The sequence below is a fragment of the Equus przewalskii genome, chromosome 19, assembly GCF_037783145.1.
Source record: "Equus przewalskii isolate Varuska chromosome 19, EquPr2, whole genome shotgun sequence".
In the NCBI taxonomy this organism is placed as follows: Eukaryota; Metazoa; Chordata; class Mammalia; order Perissodactyla; family Equidae; genus Equus; species Equus przewalskii.
Window position 1 is genome coordinate 60,572,724 of NC_091849.1, and position 11,719 is coordinate 60,584,442.

Below are 11,719 nucleotides of genomic sequence, written 5' to 3' on the forward strand. Positions count from 1 at the left end.
GTGCTGGGACAACTGGGTATCCACATGCAGAAGAATGAAGGTGGCCCCTTATCTCACAGCATATACAAAAATTAATTCAAAATAGATCAAAGAACTAAGTATAAGAGATAAACTATAAAATTCTTAGAATAAAACCGATTTTATAAGTAATTTTATAAATCTTTGTTACCTGGATTAGACAATATTTCTTAGAGATAGCATCAAGCAAAAGCAACAAAAGAAAAAAATAGATAAATTGGACATCGTCAAAATTTAAAATATTTGTGCTTCAAAGGACACTATTAAGAAAGTAAACGGATAATCACAGAATGGGAAAAAGTGTTTGCAAATCATATATCTAATAAGTGTCTAGTACCCAGAATATGTTAAGAACTCTTACCACTCACCATTATAAATACAAATAACCTTATTTAAAAATGGATAAAGTATTTGAAATCATATGGTGTTTGTCTTTATCTGTCTGGTGTATTTTGCTTAACATGATGTCCTCAGGTTTCATCCATGTGGTTGCAAATGAGATGATTTCCTCTTTTTTTATGGCTGAGAAGTATTGCATTGTATATATATACCACATCTTCTTTATCCAATCATCAGTCAGTGGGCACTTGGGTTGCTGCCATGTCTTGGTTATTGTGAATAATGCTGCAATGAACATAGGGGTGCATAAGTCTCTTTGAATTGTTGATTTCAAGTTCTCTGTGTAGATACCCAGTAGTGAGATAGCTGGCTCATATGGTATTTCTATTTTTAATTTTTTGAGAAATCTCCACACTGTTTTCCACAGTGGCTGCACCAGTTTGCATTCCCACCAGCAGTGGATGAGGGTTCCCTTTTCTCTACAACGTCTCCAACGTTTGTTGTTTTTTGTCTGGGTGATTATAACCATCCTACCGAGTGTAAAATGATATCTAATCGTGGTTTTGATTGGCATCTCCTTGATGATTAGTGATGTTTAGTATCTTTTCATGTGCCTGTTGGCCATCTGTATATCTTCTTTGAAAAAATGTCTGGTAATATCTTCTGCCCAATTTTTGATTGGGTTATGTGTTCTTTTGTAGTTCATTGGTGTGAGTTCTTTATATATTATGGAGACTAACCCCTTGTTGGATATATGATTTGCAAATATTTTCTCCCAGTTGCTGGGTTGGTTTTTCATTTCAATCTTGGTTGCCTTTGCCTTCCAGAAGCTATTCAGTCTGATGAAGACCCATTTGTTTATTTTTGCTTTTGTTTCCCTTGTCTGAGTAGACATGGTATTTGAAACAATCCTTTTAAGTCTGATGTCAAAGAGTGCACTGCCTATATTCTCTTCAAGAAGTTTTATGGTTTCATGTCTTACCTTCAAGTCTTTGGTCCATTTTGAGTCTACCTTTGTGCACAGGGAAAGATAATGGCCTACTTTCATTCTTTTGCATGTGGCGGTCCAGTTTTCCCAGCACCATTTATTGAAGAGGCTTTCCTTTCTCCATTGTATGTTCTTGGCTCCCTTGTCGAATATTAGTTGTCTGTAGATGTGTGATTTTATTTCTGGGCTTTCAATTCTGATCCATTGATCTCTGTGCCTGTTTTTGTACCAGTACCATGCTATTTTGATTACTTTAGCTTGTAATATATATTGAAGTCAGGGATTGCAATGCCACCAGCTTTGTTCTTGTTTTTCAGGATTTCTTTGGCTATTTGGGGTCTTTTGTTGCCCCATATGAATTTTAAGATTCTTTGTTCTATATCTGTGAGGAATGTCATTGGGATTCTGATTAGGATTGCATTGACTCTGATGATTGCTTTAGGAAGTATGGACATTTTAACTACGTTCATTCTTCCAATCGATGTGCTTGGAATATCTTTCCATTTCTTTATGTTATTATTGATTTCTTTCAGTAATGTCTTATAGTTTTCTTTCAGCTCCTTGGTTAAATTTATTCGTAGATATTTTATTCTTTTTGTTGTGATTTTAAATGTGAATGTATTCTTGAGTTCTTATTCTGTTAGCTTGTTATTTGAGTATAGAAATGCTACTGATTTTTGTAAGTTGACTTTGTACCCTGCAACTTTGCTGTAGTTTTTCATTATTTCTGATAGTTTTCCGATGGATTCTTTAATGTTTTCTATACATATAAAATCATGTCACGTGCAAACAGTGAGTTTCACTTCTTCAGTGCCTATTTGGATTCCTTTTATTTATTTTTCTTGCCTAATTGGTCTGGTCAAAACCTCCAGTAATATGTTGAATAAGAGTGGTGGGAGTGGGCACACTTGTCTTGCTCCTGTTCTCAGAAGGATGACTTTCAGTTTTTCCGAATTGAGTGTGATGTTGGCTGTGGGTTTGTCATATATGGCCTTTATCATTTGAGATCCTCTCCTTCTATACCCATTTAATTGAGAGTTTTTATCATGAATGAATGTTGGGTCTTGTCAAATGCTTTCTCTGCATTTGTCACGTGGGTTTTTTTCCTCATTTTGTTAATGTGGTGTATCACATTGATTGATTTGTGGATGTTGAACCATCCCCATGTCCCTGGTATGAACCCCACTTGATCATGGTGTATGATCATTTCAGTGTATCGCTGTATTTGGTTTGCCAATATTTTGTTCAGGATTTTTGAATCTATTTTCATCAGGGATATTGGCCTGTAATTTTTCTCCTTTGTGTTGTCCTTATCTGACTTTGGTATCAGGCTGATGTTGGCCTTATAGAAGGTTTAAGAATATTTCCTTCCTCAATTTTTTGGAATCATTTGAGAAGAATAGGTAATAATTCTTCTTTGAATGTTTGGTAGAATTCTCCTGAGAAGCCATATGGTCCCTGACTTTTATTTTGGGGGAGGTTTTTGATAACTGTTTCAACTTCTTTACTTGTGATTGGTCCATTCAGATTCTCTATTTCATCTTGATTTCAGTCTTGGGAGGTTTTAAGAGTCTAAGAATTTATCCATTTCTTCTAGATTGTCCAGTTTGTTGGCATACGGTTTTTCATAATATTCTCTTATAATCTTTTGTATTTCTGTGGTATCCATTGTAATTTCTCCTCTTTCATTTCTATTGTTATTTATTTCAGCCTTCTCTCTTTTTTTCTTAGTGAGTCTAGCTAAGGCTTTGTCAATTTTGTTTATCTTCTCAAAGGACCAGCTCCTTGTTTCATTGATCCTTTTCACCGTCTTTTTTGTTTCAATTTCATTTATTTCTGCTCTAATTTTTATTATTTCCCTCCTTCTGCTGAGTTGGGATTTGTTTGTTTTTTTTTTTTCCTAATTCTGTTAGGTGTAGTTTAAGACTGTTTATTTGAGCTTTTTCTTGTTTGTCAACGTCAGCCTGTATTGCTATAAATTGCCCTCTTAGGACTGCTTTTGCTGCATCCCATATGAGTTAGCATGGTGTGTTTTCATTCTCATTTGTCTCCAACTATTTTTTGATTTCTCCTTTTATTTCTTTGATGACACATTGGTTGTTCAGCAGCATGTTGTTTAGTCTCTACATTTTTGTTCCTTTCCCTGATTTTTTCTTGTAGTTGATTTCTAGTTTCAGAGCATTATAGTCAGAGAAGATAGTAGATATGATTTCAATCTTCTTAAATTTGTTGAGGTTTGCCTGTTTCCCAATATACAGTCTATCCTTCAGAATGTTCCATGTGCACTTGAGAAGAATGTATACTCTGCTGTTTTTAGATGGAGTACTCCATAAATATCTATTAAGTTCATCTGGTCTAGTTTTTCATTTAATTTCACTATCTTCTTATAGAGTTTTTGTCTGGATGATCTATCCACTGAAGTAAGTGGGGTGTTTAGGTCCCCTACTATTATTGTTCTGTTGGTAATATCTTCTTTTAGGTCTGTTAATAGTTGCTTTAGGTACTTTGGTGCTCCTGTGTTGCGTGTATATATGTTTATAAGTGTTATGTCTTCTTGGTGAAGAGTCCCTTTTATCACTATATACTGCTGCTTTATGTCTCTCTTTAGCTGTTTTATCTTGAAGTCTACTTTGGCTTCTATAAGTATGGCAATGCCTGCTTTCTTTTGTTTGACATTAGCTTGGAGTATCGTCATCCATCTCCTCACTCTGAGCCTATGTTTGTCTTTAGACCTGAGATGTGTTTGCTGGAGGGAGCATATGTTGGGTCTTGTTCTTTAATACATCCTGCTACTCTGTGTCTTTTGACTATAGAATTCAGTCCATTTACATTTAGAGTGGTTATTGATATATGACGGCTTAATACTGCCATCTTATTGCATGTTTTCTGGTTCCTCTGCATATCATTTGTTTCTTTTCTAGTGTATATCAGGCTACAAATTTGATTAGGTAGTTTTCTATGTTGGTTTTCTTTATTTTCTCCTTGTTTATCATATATGTCTCTGCTCTAATTATTTGTTTAGTGGTTACCATTAGGTTAGCATAAAAAGTCTAGTAGATGAGATAGTCTATTTTCTGATTGCCCCTTATTCCCTTAGATTATACTGATTCTGTCCCTTTTCTCTTCCCCTTCTAAGTTATTTTTGTCATAGTTTATTCCATCTTCTGTTGTGAGTTTGTGGTTAAGGCGATGATATAATTTTTACTTTGGTGTTTTCTTTTTCTTTATCCTTGATGTAAGAGTTAAGTTTACCAACCTGATCCTATAGAGAGCTGCCAATTTCTGGTTGTTGCATACCTATTCATCTCTTTGCTCAGGGCTTTGTAGCCCCTTTCCTGTTTTTCTTTTTTCCTTTCATGTATGAGGGCCTTTTTGAGGATTACTTGTGGCGGGGGGGGGGGGGAGGGGGGTCTTGTGGTGATGAATTCCCTTAGCTTTTGTTTATCTGGGACAGTTTTTATTTCTCCATCACATCTGAAGGAGATTTTCATTGGATAGATTACTCTTGGCTGGAAGTTTTTGTCTTCCAGGATTTTGAATATATCGTTTCACTCTCTCCTAACCTGTAAGGTTTCTGCTGAGAAATCCACTGAAAGCCTGATAGGGGTTCCTTTGTAAGTTATTTTCTTCTGCCTTGCTGCCCTTAGTATTTTTTCTTTGTCATTGACTTTTGCTAGCTTTACTACTATATGCTTTGCAGTAGGTCTTTTTACATTAACAATGTTGGGAGTTCTGATAGCCTCTTTCACATGGATTTCCATCTCTTTCCCAAGGTTTGGGAAATTCAGTTATTGTTTCTTTGAACAAGCTTTCTGCTCCATTCTCCTTCTCTTCCCCCTGTGGAATACCTATAATCCTTATGTTGCATTTCCTAATTGAGTCAGATATTTCTCTGAGAGCCTCTTCATTTCTTTTTAGTCTTAGTTCTCTCTTCTCCTCCCTCTGAAGCATTTCTATAGCATTGTCTTCTAAATTGCTAATTTGATCTTCCACATTGTCAGTTTTGTTGTTTAAGGAGTCCGGATTTTTTTAAATCTCCATCCATTGTGTTTTTCATCTCCAGCAGTTCTGACTGGTTCTTCTTTAAAGTTTCAATCTCTTTTGTGAAGGAGCTCCTGAATTCGTTACTTTGTCTTTCTGTGTTTTCTTGTAACTCATTGAGTTTTTCATGATTTCTATTTGAATTCTTTGTCATTCAGGTTAAGTATTTCTGTGTCTTCAGGCTTGGTTTCTGGGTACTTGTCATTTTCCTTCTCATCTGGAGATTTGATATACTCTGTATATCTTTATGCTTTATGGTGTGGATTTTTGCCTCTATATGGTGTTATTATCTGGTTGCTGCTGCCTTGTGCCTCTGCTGGGTAAGGATCAGTCTCTGTGTATCAGCATGATCTGGGGCTCCGCAGCTCTGGCCACTGGCTGCTTTCCTCATTGTGCAATGCTCTGGCTGATAGCAGATCTGGAGCATTGGGTAGGGATAGGGGTGCTCTCCTTCCCCTGTCCTTCTCTCAGACTGTGCTTCTCACTCTGTGTGGAGCTGTGGGCATTAGCAGGACTGGAGTGCCAGGCAGGGTTAGGAGCACTTTCTTACACCTGCATGCCTCCCCCAACCTCTGCCTCTCTCTCTGCTTGGTGCTATGGGCCCCCAAGGGGTTCCACCTGCCACTGCTTCTCTCTCCGTGCAGTGCTCCCAGCAATCATGGGGCTGGAGCATGAGACTGGAGCACCAGGTGGACCACGGTGCCTCTCAGCAGCTCTGCACTTCCCCCAGCCAACCCCTCTCTCACCATACTGCTTTCTCAGCAAACATGGGGATGGAGTGTGGGGCTGGAGCACCGGGTTGGAACAGAGCATCTCTCCCCAGCTGTGCACCTCCCCTAGCTGGCCCCTCTCTCACTTGGCCACTTTCCCAGTGAACGTGGTGCTGGACCACCATACGGGAATGGGGCACCTATTCTCAGCCACTCACCTCCCCTAACCATGGCCACTCTCTCTGTGGAGCTCCTGCTGAAGCTGCTTGGGTCTCCCAGACATCCCCTGTGTTATGTGTGTGTCCTCTGTTGGTGTTTGAATGTTCTTTTGGTTGTATTTTAGAAGGGGAAGTCTGAGGGAACAGCTCACTCTGCCATGATGCTGATGCCACTCAGGGATTCTTTTGTGGTGAAGAAAATGTTCTAGAATTAGATAATGGTGATAGTTGCACAACCTTGTGCAATATACTAAAATGAATATACTAAACTGAATATACTAGAAGTCACTGAATAGTCCACTTTAAGATGGTGAATTTTATGGTATGTGTATAATAGCTCAATATTTTTTACTGCCAAAAAAATAAAAATAAAAAATGTGATGAGATCACAAATGAGAGTCATTGACCAGATTTCAGAGATTGAGGAATGTTTCCACAAGATGTATAATCTAAGATCAGGAGGTAGATGAGAACCAGCAATGTGTTTGTGTGTGTGAGTGGGTGTGTGTGAGAGAGAGAGAAAGAAAGGGGGGAGGTGTTAGGGTTGGTGTAACACACTGTGTGGGGGACAACATGAAAGGTGAAAGAACAGGAAAGGTGAGTAGGCACACAATTATGCAAGGACTGTAAGCCAAATTTTTCCAGACTCTTATAGGAGCCATTAAATGTTATTAAGCAATGAGTGACATCTTTAGATTTGGAAAAGACTAACTCTGGTGATAAGAATACTGGATCTTTTAGAACATACTGTCAAAATTCAGGTGGGAGAGCATAGTAGCCACACTAGGGAATGGGACTAGTACTAGAAGAAAAATACTTCCAAAAGTATTGAGAAGGCAGAGTCTAAAGAATACTAATAACTAGAGAACATTTCAACGTTTACATAGAAAAACTATGCCTTCAATTTCTAGACTCCAGAATTAATCATTATTCCAAAATGTTTCTTATGATGGTCTCTAAATTTAACTTAATTATGAAAAAATAATTTTATACACATTCCATCTTTCCCACCCCCTACAATCCAACAAGTTCTTAAAGCTCCTGAGCTTCAGTTCTAAATGCTTAAATGCTCGCTAATAAAAGTTTACATTTTTTTAAAAAAATAAAGGAATACACATGCACATTTGTATATAAAAACATACTGTTAAATGTTACAGTAATTTTATTAAAACAATAACGCAAATCAACCCAATACATAAATTAATAATTCTATTGATGATAAAAATGAGTGCCTTTTTTAGTGCAAAATTTTTTTAATTATGTAAGAAATTGATTCAAAGGAGGAAATTTTAATATCAATTGGCCATGAAATATGGTTAATTAATTTTGAAGGTTTATTGTGTATGTTATGGGCTGAATTCTTTTCTCCAAAAATTCGTATGTTGAAGTCCTCACCCTCAGTACCTCAGAAAGCGACTGGATTTGAAGACAGGGTCATTAAAGAGGTGATTAAGTTAAAATGAGGTCATTAGGGTGGGCCCTATTCCTATACGACAGTTGTCCTTATAAGAAAGGCAACTGGACACAGACATGCAAAGGAAAGACCATGTGAAGACACAGGAAGTCAGCCATCTATAAGCAAAGGAGATGCCCCAGAAGAAACCAACTCTGCCAACGCCTTGATCTCAGACTCCTAGCCACCACAATTATGAGAAACATATTTCTATTGTTTAAGTCACTCAGTCTACAGTATTTTGTTATGACGGTCCTAGAAGACTCATAAATTGTCTCTCACTTTTTTGCATTTTTTTTGTTTTCAGATAATTTCACACTCACACAAAAGTTCAAAATCATACAAAGAATTCCCATACCATTCATCCAGATTTCCCAGTTGTAAATATTTTAATACATTGGCTTTATCACTAATCTCTCTGCATATTTGTACAGATTTTTATTACTTTCCTAAACAATTTGAGAATAAGTTGCAGACATGATGCCATTTTACCCCTAAATATTTCACCATGTATTTCCTAAGAAAAGATATATTCTTTTACTTAAACACAGTCAAATTACCAAAATCAATAAATTCTTGTTGATAACAACAGTTAGCCTGTCTACAAATCTTAGTCACATTTGCCTAAATAGTATCCCTTAAAGCAAAAGAATTAAAATATTTTTAAAATTATATAAAACATATATATGTATATGTATGTATATAAGTATGTTGTAGATTTGTCCCATTATTCATGTTAACTTTGATGACTTGGTTAAGGTGATGTCTGCCAGATTTTTCCCTTGCAAATTAAGTAGTTTCCTATTTTTATTTAATAAGTATTTTATTGGGAGATACTTTAAGAATATGTAGATATAGTAAACTTCATCAAACTTTGACCACTAGTTTTATTCATACATTGGTGATTCTTACCTAATAAATTATTACTATTGTATTTTTCAAATGGTGATTTTCTTAAGTACATCATTCTTCTCCATTCAATGTTTGTCAATGTACTATTAGAACTTGCCCTTCTTCTTTATGTGTATCGCTACAGACTAGTGGATTCTTACTTATTTAGTAGGTTATAATTCACTATTGTCACATACTTTAATGATCAAATTGTCAGAGTGAACTAGTAGAGGCCTCTTTAAGCTGCTTATCTGTCTTTTTTTTTATGTACCCTTCATTCTTTGAGCCCTTTCTTAGTTTCAGACCAAACGAGATGATAGGCTCATCTTATACATTCCCCGCCCTAGAGCTGGAAATAGTCCTGAGCCTGAATGATCCTCCTTTTCAGAGTGAGGGGACAAAAGATATAGCTGGGAGGGGATGGTCCCTGTCATAGGCACCAGTGATGCTAGGTTTGAGTCACAAACTCCATCATTCATCAAAGACCTGGTATATGTTGGGGTGGGTGGGGGAAGCATGGAATTTTCCAGTCATAGGGGAAAACGTTAAACTGGAGTGAAAGAGGCCTGATTGGAAAGTTATACTCTCTATGAAAGGGTAAGAAATTCTCCTTGGATGAGGTGACACTTGAACCACAATGTGAGTTTGACACTCAATCCTCCAGAAGATAAAATGAGGAATTTTAGTATCCTTAATATTGTTTTTAACCTTCCTTTCATTCACTACCAAGGAGAGACTTGGTTGGAGGTTTTGCAAGGATCATATTTTTTTCTTACAAGGGCCATAAGGGAAAAATTATGTAATTTTAACACATGACCCCTCAATTGTGATTCTCTAAGTTTGGGAAGATAAGTTATAGCTAGCCTAAAAATTCTTATAAGCCATGACAAAATGTTGACAAAGGATAGTTATGACTTGAAAAATGGGCAACAGGCACATGAAAAGATGTTCAACATCACTAATTATTAGGGAAATGCAAATCAAAACTACAAGTGAGATATCACCTCATGCCCATCAGAATGGCTGTAATTAACAAGACAAGAAATAACACGTGTTAGAGAAAATGTGGAGAAAAGGGAACTCTCAAACACTGCTGGTGGGAGTGCAGACTGGTCCAGCCACCAGGGATAACAGCATAAAGAGTCCTCAAAAATTAAGATTAGAACTAACATATGATCCAGCTATTCCATTTCTGGATATTTATCCAAAGAATGTGGAAGATATATGCACCGCATGTTCATTGCAGCATTATTCACAATAGCCAAGACTTGGAAACAACCTAAGTGTCCATCAATGGGTGAGTGGATAAAAATGTGGGATGTATACACAATGGAATATTACTCAGCTATAAAAAGGATGAAATCTTGCTATTTGAGACAACATGGAAGGACCTTGAAGGTATTATGCTAAGTGAAATAAGTCAGATGGCAAAAGTCAAATACCGTATGATTTAATCCATAAGTAAAAGATAAAAACAACAGCAACAAACAAACACATAGCTATAGAGATTAAGTTGGGGGTTACCAGAGGGGAAGGGGGGAGGGAGGAGGGAGAAAGGGACTATAGGGCACATGTGTAGGGTGCTGAATGGTAATTAGTCTTCCCATGGTGAACATGATGTAATCTACAATGAAATTGAAATATGATGATGTACACCTGAAATTTAAATAGTGTTAAATGAAATGATCCAAATTATAAAAAAAAAACAAAATTTGAGAAATGTAAAAAGGAATTCATAAATAGCTAGATAGGCAATAATATCCTGAAAACATCAAGACAATATACATAGAAGATCATCCCAATATGCTATTCTTTAAATACAAACTAGATTTATCCTGTACCAGTGTTCCTTGTCTCCTTCCCATGCACATGTATATTGGGATAACATGCTCTTAACGATGGAAAGGAGATGAGCAGAGTTATGAACGGCATAGCTTTGGACTCAGGCAGACCATGAGAAGAAAAATGATGATTCTGTAACTCAAGGCTCAGGGCTTCCTGTCTGAGACTGAGACTGGTAACGTCTTATTCAGTCATCTGCTGCATTATAAGGTGCTCAGTCAATGAAGGCTGATTGAGATGAAAGAAAGCAAAACAAAACAAAGGCTACCAGGATCAAAACGTCACATAATAAGATGTGCCAGTGAGATGTGCTATTACAGTGGTTCAAGCAAGTCAGATGCAGCCAATAAGATATGCACAGTGTATTAGGGCATAGGGCCCTGGTACCTACAGAAGGTAAAGCTGAGAAGCCACTTATATTGGGCCAGCGCCATGTCTGAGTGGTTAAGTTCACACCCTCTGCTTCGGCAGCCTACGGCTTCGCCAGTTCAGATCCTGGGTGCGGACCTGCACACCACTCATCAAGCCATGCTGAGGCAGCATCACACATAGCACAACCAGAGGCACCATAACTAGAATATACAACTATGTACTGGGGAGCTTTGGGGAGAGGAAGAAAAAATAAATAAAAAAGAAGATTGGCAACAAATGTTAGCTCAGGTGCCAATCTTTAAATTAAAAAAGCCATTTATATTAGTCAGAATTCCAAAAAGAAACAGATGACACATTTATATTTGAATAATTTGAGAACAGTTTAATAGAGAAAATATGTGTGAAAGTGTGGACAGAGTATTAGGAATCCATAAAGGATGGTGTGGCACGCACAGAGGAATAGAGAAGTATTACTTCTCCTACGCCTGAAGAGGTAAGAGAGACTAGTTTTCAGAACATGGAAGCAGAGAATCTTGTGGAGATGGTCACCTTTGAGAAGCTAGGACTAACCTCAAGGAATGCAGACCAAGTGATTAACTTTGCAAGGAAGTAGCCAACATGATATATAAGCTGACTTTAAACTCCTTTATCCCTGGAACCTCCTGGGGCTCTCCATTAGTGAAAGCCACATGGAAGCCCACTGGCATGGAGGTCTGCTGGACAGTCTCAACAGAGCTAACAGCCCAGGCAGAGAGCAGGGTACAGAAGGGTGGAGAGCAAATCTGAAAGGGAAAATGGATGACAACCAGCAGAGACTTCATTACTCATTAATCACATTAATAAAACA